At 35.0% G+C, this 9,438-nt stretch overlaps 1 protein-coding gene across 2 annotated transcripts in view; it reads right to left on the bottom strand.

The window, feature by feature from the left end:
• Positions 1–3,846: 3,846 nt before the first annotated feature.
• The window catches only part of inpp5l (inositol polyphosphate-5-phosphatase L), a 37,379-nt gene continuing 31,787 nt past the window's right edge, over positions 3,847–9,438 (bottom strand). For both annotated transcript variants that reach the window (XM_051117085.1, XM_051117084.1), the window contains exon 16: positions 3,847–6,460. The gene's annotated coding sequence lies outside the window, so the exon portion shown is untranslated. The remainder of the gene's footprint in view (positions 6,461–9,438) is intronic.

Genomic DNA, 9,438 nt, shown 5'->3' with positions numbered 1-9,438 from the left:
AGCGAAATCACGTTCAATACACACTAATTCAGACCATACACGATATAGACAAGAGGTCTCAAATTATACAAATACACAATATATAACCGTTCTCGGTAACACTTTCTATTAAGTACATTGAACGTTTTCACCATTTTTTGTCAAAGAAAAAAAATATACAGAAACTGTAATGTTATCAAAACCCTAAAAAGCCCATTTGGTTTTCACTAGTACAAATGTAAACAGTAAAAAAAAAAAAATGATGCATTTCAAAAAATGGCAAAGTAAAAGGTAACAGACTACAAAATGTTTGGGGCAGTGGATATTAATACATTTATGCAAATAATAAATTCTAAGCTATAATTTTTTTGTTATAAATTGCCCCTAAAAGAAAAGAGAAAACATTCTATAAATTACACTCATTTTAATACCTTTTAGCCTAATATTGAACTATTGGTGATGGTTCATTTGGAAAAGTATTATAACATTTAATAAATTACTCTTTATTTACTAACTATGTGTTACAAATATATGAATAAACCTTTATTATTTATTACAGTGAAACCGGTGACATTTACAATTGACAGTTGTAGGAGTAGTATGTTTTCAATTAAGAAAACATTTGTTGCATTATTTGAAAGCTTCATAGAAAGTGTTACCCATTTAGTACTCTTTAAAATTATTTTAAGGTAAAATGCATTATGAAACTGCAGGAATAACAAACGGATACAGTACATGCAAGCAGATATGTAAATTAATACTGAACAAACTGCATTATCACTTATTATGTAAATTTTATGTCACTGTAGATGTACATTCGTCCTTCTTCTTTTATTCCAAAGTTTTCTATGATGATGAAAAGAATTGTGATTATGTCAGTCCTTAAAATGGCACAATTCGTCCAGCAATATCAGAGTTCAAAGACGGGCATGTCATTTGTCATTTACAAGCATTTCATGTTGTGCAAGTAAAGCTTAACTAACCTGCAACTCTCTCAGTTCATAAATCGAGTAGGCGTTCGGTATCAGATCGGGTTTAGTGATAAAACAGCATGTTTTTAATTATGCCGTGCAAGCACTGCAAAGAGATACTATTATTTATTGATTTTTAAAAACTCTCAATGACAGGGTAGATTAATGTTCCACCAATAATTAAACATCTGAAAGGCATATAATCTAATGTATATGATCTGTAAATGAATTATGATGAAAATGCACAATAAATCTCTGTTTTGAACGTTGAGTGTGTCCTGTTATGTTAAAAATCTCTTTTCAACAACAAAAAGCTAAGTTGTAATGAAAAACATTTTTAATAGATGTTCGCTAGATTATTAACACTCTGAAACAAATTAAAATTTAAGACTATGAAGTCACATTTTAAGTTAATGCTTAACCTGTTGAAAATGATGTTTGAACTGATAATTCTACAGCAAATCAGCAGGTGCTCCATAAAAAGTGGTCATTGTCAGTTTGATGAATATCATTTGACTAATGGCTCCTTTGAGATCGGATGTCTACAGGCTGACATTAGTCAGATCTCAGATCCTTTCATCTAAATCAGAGAGCAGATGGTGGGAGGGAGTGTGTGTTTAGCATCTGTTTGTTATGGACACTGCATTGGATCTTAACTGCACACCTCAATTAAATAGACTCATAATGATAATGACTTTGGATTGATCAATTAATGTGAACTGAGTCAATGTAAAACAATTGACCAAACAGTCATCAATGGATCTTCTCAGTGATGCTAATTTTAACATCTGTTGCAATGTTTAAAATATCAAGTGATACTCAATATATCAGGATTCAGTGGTGAAATTAATACTTTAATTCAGAAAGGATGCATTCAATTGATCAGATGTGTCAGTAAAGACATTTATAATGTTAAAACAATTTCTATTTCAAATAAATGCTGTACTTTTTGCTCATTAAAGAATCATGAAACAATAATACATTTGTTATGCTGAAGACTGGAGTAATGATGCTGAAAATTCAGCTTTGAGTCACAAGAATAAATTACATTTTAAAATATATTAAAATAGAAAACAGTTATTTTAAACTGTAATAATATTTACAATTTTTTACTGCTTTATACAGTACTGTTGCTTAAATAAATATAGCACTTAAAGGAGAAGTCCACTTCCAAAACATATAGGCCACGTTCACACAGCAGCAGAATATGGCTGTCAATATCGTATTTGAGTCCTTAATACGGTTACGTTCACACACAGTACGGTTATTTACGGGTGTGACAACTGAATTCTATAACCAAACTCACACCCGTACATTTTCAGGACTCACAATCGCATTCTTGGAACACTCGCGCTGTGTGAACGGAACAGGACCGGACAACTACATTGTAAAAAACAATTTGTTAAGTGAACTTAAAATAATTTGTAACCTGGCTGCCTTAAAATTGTAAGTATGTTAAATTATACTAAGTGACAACTTAGATATTTGAGTTGAATCAACTTAAAATTTTAAGGCAGCTGGGTTACTTACCCATCTGTTAAGTTTAGCAAACACAAATATCTAAGTTGTTACTTAGTACAACTTAACATTTCAAGTTGACTAAACTTATTTTAGTTGACTGAACTCAAAATTTTAAGGCAGCAGGGTAACAAATTATTTTAAGCTGACTCAACAAATTGTGTTTTTGATTTTTTACAGTGTAGTTGTCTGTTGCGTCATACAGTGCAAGAGAGCCGCTCTGCCACACAAATGCGCGTCTACCGTTTGTTGTGTGCTTTTTATGTGTGGTTTCGTTATCTTACAGTGATGGAGAAATGAGCTGCATGTCATCTGAAAGTTTTATATCCAGTCTCCACCGGAGCCGTTCCCTCCTGTCAGTTTTGCTTTTTCGCGCAGCTCAAATGTTCAGCTCAAATGTTGATTTGATGGATGAACTCGCACTTTTTCTCTTCAGTCGTAAAGAAATGATGTTTTTTTAAGGAAAACATTTCAGCATTTTTCTCCATATAATGGACTGCTATGGTGCCCCAATTTTGAACTTCCAAAATGCAGTTTAAATGTAGCTTCAAACGATCCCAGATGTGGTTGTAAACAATCCCAGTCGAGGAAGAAGGGTCTTATCTAGCGAAACAATTGGTTATTTTGATTTAAAAAATACAAGTTAAATACTTTTTAATCTCAAATGCTCGTCGTGCTTTTCTCTCCCTGAACTCTGTGTATTCTGGCTCAAGACAGTTAGGGTATGTCAAAAAACTCCCTCACCTTCAAAAATCCTTTTAAAATCATCCTACATCACTGCAGAAGTACCGGCCCAGTCTTTGCAAATTAAACATGCAAAGAAGATCAAACACCCTTAACAAAAAAACTGTCATGAACCGGAACAAAAACAGTCCAGGCAGAGTAAGACAAGACGAGCGTTTGACATTAAAAAGTATATAAATTGTATTATTTTTATTAAAATAACCGATCATTAGGCTAGATAAGACCCTTCTTCCTTGGCTGGGATCGTTTACAACCGCATTTGGGATTGTTTGAAGCCGATTATCAGTCCATTATATGGAAAAAACATAATTTCTTTACAACTGAAGAAAGAAAGACATGAACATCTTAGATGACAAGGGGGTGAGTAAATTATATGCAAATCTTTGTTTTGGAAGTGGACTTCTCCTTTAATTCAAAAATATTTTAAAAATCTTACCAACCCCAAACTTGTTGAACAGTAGTGTATGTGTACATATATTCATAATTTTGTTTATGGTCTATATTGCAATTAATAGACTTAATAAATTAAGAGACTTAATAATTTCAATATTTTTGAATTATTAGTAGATGTTACTATTTGTGAACATGCTATTAATGTATCTGTTATCTGTTAACAAACAACACATCTTCTCAGTTGATGAATATACACATTTTATTAGGAAATGAGACGTAACATATTTAAGAAAAACATTCATAGGTGCTGCAGAAGGTATAGTACAGTAAGGGGGTCTTTCTTTAGACCGTTTCAGGCCAGTCCAACATTCAACAGCACATGAGGTACAGCTAAAGTAAATGCACTGCAACTGCATTCTATCTTACTGCATTTTACTGCATCTGTTACAACAAATCTACAAACACAAGGTTTGTCACAAGTCACAAAATGGAAAAAAAGGTGAGAAAATCAATAATATTTGGCACAGTATCAAACATTGTGTGTCAATCGCTTAAGATAATCAAGAGCCTTTTTCGGGCTACAGCAATTTTTAGGTAAATATGACTGTGTTAAAATTTCTGCTTGTGTTGAAGCCTATGAACAACGTATAATTTCAAATGGCAGAGGTTCTGATCTTATCAACAAGTTCGGCCCAGCAGTCACCATTCATCTTAAACTTTTCACCACTATCTATCTTCCAGATAGACACTATAGATTAATATATAACGTACTTTTCAACAGTTCTCGGCAGATCCCATTACAAGTCTAATTTTGTAATTTAAAAAAGTGAGAGAAAGTAGAAATAACTTAAAAAATGTTAACATAAAATATGCAACGTGACTAATTTCACAATTTCTATGGGAAAAAAAAAACCCCCAAAAAATAACTTTTTTACTATAGTCTACGAATGCTCACATCACTGCAAAGTAAAATAACTCCCCGAAATGAGTGCAAACATGAATGGCTACATACACGTTAACTTAGCATGCTAATAACAGTGCACATAAATCTCTAAAGACTGTAGTGTTTGTGTTTATCTGTAAAATGCTAAATGACATCGATGCCGTTCCCGGAGCGACTCCGTGGCCTCCTATTGAACCACGGTTTGAAGCTATGCCCTCGAGAACAGTAAATTATGTTGAGCATACCATGAATCAACTACAACAAGTCCATTATTGACAAGTGGGCCGTAACATTTAACCCTCGTGCGTAAATTATGCATGGGGGTGTTCAGATTATATTGACTGAATCAATAAATTCACATTGGGTGAGAAATCACGGCTCTGTCATATCTGGATATAATGGCGTGTAGAGATTGTTTGCAAATGGTTTGATCTGGATTTGAAATGAGGAACATGTTGCTGAGGGATATTTTACTATAAAAGTGTGTCAACTTCTGATTCTTAAAGGGACAGTTCATCAAAAAAGAAAATTATGTTCTCATCATCATGTTGTTCCAAACCTGTATGAGCTTTTTAATCTGTTGAACACAAAAGAAGATATTTTGAAGCCAAACAGTTGACGGTAGCCATTGACTTCCACAGTATAATGGCTAGTCAATGGCTACCGTCAACTCTTTTGTTTAAAATATCTCTTTTTTTGTGTCCAACGAGGTCATACAGGTTTTGAGGATGAGTAAATGATTTAAAATGGTTAATTTTTGGATAAACTATCCCTTTTGATAACATTTCTGCACATCTGTGACTCCTCAAGAATTTAAAAGAACAAACAAGATGATTCAGTAGCAGTTAAAAAGTGCTACGTATTTACAATTTAAAGTAATTCCATAAAGCATTGAATAAAGCAATTTACAACCAGCATATTACCACACAAAATATAAAAATTGGTCATTATGACTAGCTTTAAACGGATTTAACGCTGGACCAACACCATACTATACAGAGCTGTTAAACTTAATTAAACCACACTAGATACCCAAAATTCGGGTGAATGAAACAACAAACAGATCTTGGAGCGCTATGCTTCACATTAGCATTCGCATTGCACTAGTGCTCTAATTAAAAGTCTGGGGGGCTTCCAGGCCAGAGCACTCTGGGTGGGATTTCCATAATTCACAAGTGCTAATGGCTTTATAACTTGTCCCTTGCCGTCCTGTACATATTCTATCGATCCGAGAGTCTGACTAACAACCCCGCAGAGACAATGACTAAAGCTGACAGCCGTAAGTGCTGAGGCCAGTGTAAATGCAAAAACGTGCGCTTATGAATCCATGCTCACGCATGCAGAAAGTATAAGAACTGAAAAGCAACTATAGCTGAACAGTGTTTAACCAGAACGATCCCTACACCCTATGAATTGACTGCAATGCAAAGCGATTCCGGATTGAAACGGCAACCAAAGCTTGTGCGTCGCAGCAGCTTGCGTTTGGATATGCTTAGCATACTTGTACTAGTATTCACATCCTTACAATGAGTACTGTTAAAGCAAACCAACGGAGTTGTAATTTTAAAGCTTTGCCATAGTTATTCGCACAAGTTTACATATTCTATGCAAAGTGTAAACTCTAAAGTCAGGAGTTGAGAGCTTTGAGAATTGCCTCCGTGTTCTTCCTCTTGGTCTTTCTCGATTGTGTCCTATTTTCTCACAAAGTCATGCTGAACGTACTTGAAGTCTTTGTTAAATGTATATTGGAAAACCAGAGAACACAGCTTTCAGAAATGAACAGTTCCTGTGTTTTGTGCCCATGTGAGTTTAGCAGGAGGTTTCGGGGGTCCCATGCAGTGGTCAGAGCCCTGGCATGATCGGTAGAGATGTTCACAGAATAACCTCTAGGTACACGTCAACACAGGAAGCCCTGATGAAGAGAGAAAGACTGTTTAGAATTGTATGTGTGTATATATATATATATATATTATCAGTAAGATTTTTTTACGTTTTTGAAAGAAATTTCTTGTACTCATCGAATTTATTGGATTAAAATTTAGAAAAAAAAAAAAAGAAATATTATAAAATATTATTGCAATTTAAAATATAGTTTTGTCACAATATGGTGTTGAATGAACACGCACAAAGACAAAGATAAAGGTTAAGTAAGGGATAATCAACGGTTTGCCATACATTAAAGGAGAAGTCCACTTCCAGAACAACAATTTATAAATAATTTACTCACCCCCTTGTCATCCAAGATGTTCATATCTTTCTGTCTTCAGTCGTAAAGAAATTATGTTTTTTAAATTATGTTGATATGGTGCCCCGATTTTGAACTTCCAAAATGCAGTTTAAATGCAGCTTCAAACTGATCGTTACGCTAAATAAGACCCTTCTTTCTCGGCTGGGATCGTTTACAATTGCATTTGGGATTGTTTGAAGCTGCATTTAAACTGCATTTTGTAAGTTCAAAAACGGGGCACCATTTCAGTCCATTATATGGAGAAAAATACAGAAATGTTTTCCTCAAAAAACAATTTCTTTAAGACTGAAGAAAGAAAAACATGAACATCTTGGATGACAAGGGGGTGAGTACATTATCTGTATATGCAAGACATGGAGGCTAGAATGACCTACATTAAAGTGCATTTAAAATCCTTTAATGCACGGCAAGCCGTTGATTATCCCTCTTATTCCATGGTCATTTGCCAAGTTATAGACAAGTTAAAAGTAGTATTGCTCTTTGCAGCGCAATATTTGCAAACAAGGAATTTATTCAAAAACAGCGGTTTTACCACCTCGTTACTGAGGAATATAACGTAGCGATCTAGTATCTGGGCTATTTTATTAATAAGTAACGGGGGGAAGCGCAAACAACAAGTTTACGTATGTGCGCAGCGCAATCCGATCTACGACCTCTCTCTCTCTCTCTCTCTCACTCTCTGTGTGTGTGGGTGTGTGCGTTTGCGTGCATCAGTTAAAGCAGCGCATTAATATAGAACGGTGAATAAACTGACTTGGAACTACCTGTTCATTAAACGGTTTTACTGCATACCTGCCTGCCAATCAGAATCCTGTATGCAGACATTCCATGGAATAAGAGTTTTTAATAGATCCACACAAGGGAAGGATGGACACACACGTAACATTGACGTATAAGACCCGACAAACTAAAACTGAACAGACAGAAACTCAAACACAAAGGCAAATAAGGGACTAATGATAAGACACACCTGAACCAAATTACATAATCAGACATGAGGGAAAATTAGGTCAAGGAACACATGAGGAAAGAAAAACTAAACATCCAAGTGGTTGTGAAAAGTTTCTATTTTAATATACTTTAAAATAATAATAAATAATTTATTTATGTTATGCAAAGCTGAATTTTCAGCATCTTTACTTCAGTCTTAAGTGTCCCTATAAGCAGTCCTATTTCTGGGCCTTGAACTTGTCAGTTGCGTTGCTGTCTATGCAGGGTCAGAAGGCTCACATCAAAATATGTTTTACAGCACGACAAATGTTTTACAGGTTTGGAATGATATGAAGGTGAGTAATTAATGACAGAATTTTCATTTTTGGGTGAACGCTCTCTTTAAGAAAGCAAATAAAGTTTTTGATTTTAGCTGACTGAAATGTTTTACAATGTATTGTATATTGTATGGTCTTATGCGTTTCATCTTATTACCAAAAAAATCTTAGACCCCAGTTCTCTCATTTAACTACCTAGGAATACTAACGTCCATAATTTAAGCCTATTTGAACACCAGCAGCAGACTAAATGACAGACCAGCGGCAGTAGTAAAACCATCTAAACCCTAGACAAGCGTAACCTATAGAACACACATAAAACTGGCAGCAAAACAAAATCATTGCCCTAAAAATGCCAATAGGGGACAACGATGCAGGATAGATCTGTGTTCTGTGTATCTGTAATTAATGTACACGGCTGCTTTTACGGAATTGCTTGCGTAGGCTTAAGAGACAGAGAATCCAACAGACATAGATCAGGAGACGAGCGCCGGGACCTGTCTTCAATCACGCAGCACTGAGGTGTTTCATCTCAGCTCAGCGTCACCGCAAATGAGGGCCGAGGGGCTGCTAACGGCTCCTCGGGGAAGATCAGAACAATAGCCCTTGAGCCGACTGACGGCCATCCTGGGACGACATCCAGAAATGGGTGATGTGTACTTGGGTAGTTGACAAATAACGTAGCACGGGTATATTTGTAGCAATAGCCAAAAATACATTGTACAAGTCAAAATTATCAATTTTATGCCAAAAATCACTAGGATATTAAATAAATCCATGTTCCATGAAGATATTGTGTAAATTTCCTACCGTAAATATATAAAAACTTAATTTTTGATTAGTAATATGCATTGCTAAAAACTTAATTTAGACAACTTTAAAGGTGTTTTTCTTAATATTTTGGTTTTTTTTTTGCAGTCATATATATATATAGCTGTAATGGCTTTTGTCTTCTGTGGTAAAAATAATAACCATTTTAATCAATGTTGCCAAGTCTGTGGTTTTCCCCCGTAATTGGGCTACTTTACCACTGTTGCTATGGGTTGTTTTCCATGTCCGCGGGTTGAAGTGCACCCAATAACATGATATTTAGCCCCTGGAATGCGAATTTTATCAGAGGAACCCTGCCAATAAACATGTATTTTACCCCCCCGAACACAATTTTCACTGGGGAACCCCCCCCTCGAACCGCAATTGGCCTGGTTTTGTTGTAAAAATCTGGCAACCCTGATTTTAATCACCTTTTTGGCTTTGATTTCCAACAGCATGATGAATACATGTGTAAAAGTACAAATATTCCATGTTCACTCTGTGAATATTAAAACATAACATTACATGAATTACCTAAAAAATTATAATTATTATTGTTAAAAC

The sequence above is a fragment of the Labeo rohita genome, chromosome 8 (assembly GCF_022985175.1).
Source record: "Labeo rohita strain BAU-BD-2019 chromosome 8, IGBB_LRoh.1.0, whole genome shotgun sequence".
NCBI classification, from domain to species: domain Eukaryota; kingdom Metazoa; phylum Chordata; class Actinopteri; order Cypriniformes; family Cyprinidae; genus Labeo; species Labeo rohita.
Note: the sequence above shows the minus strand (reverse complement) of the source record. Positions and strands in the feature narration are given on the sequence as shown.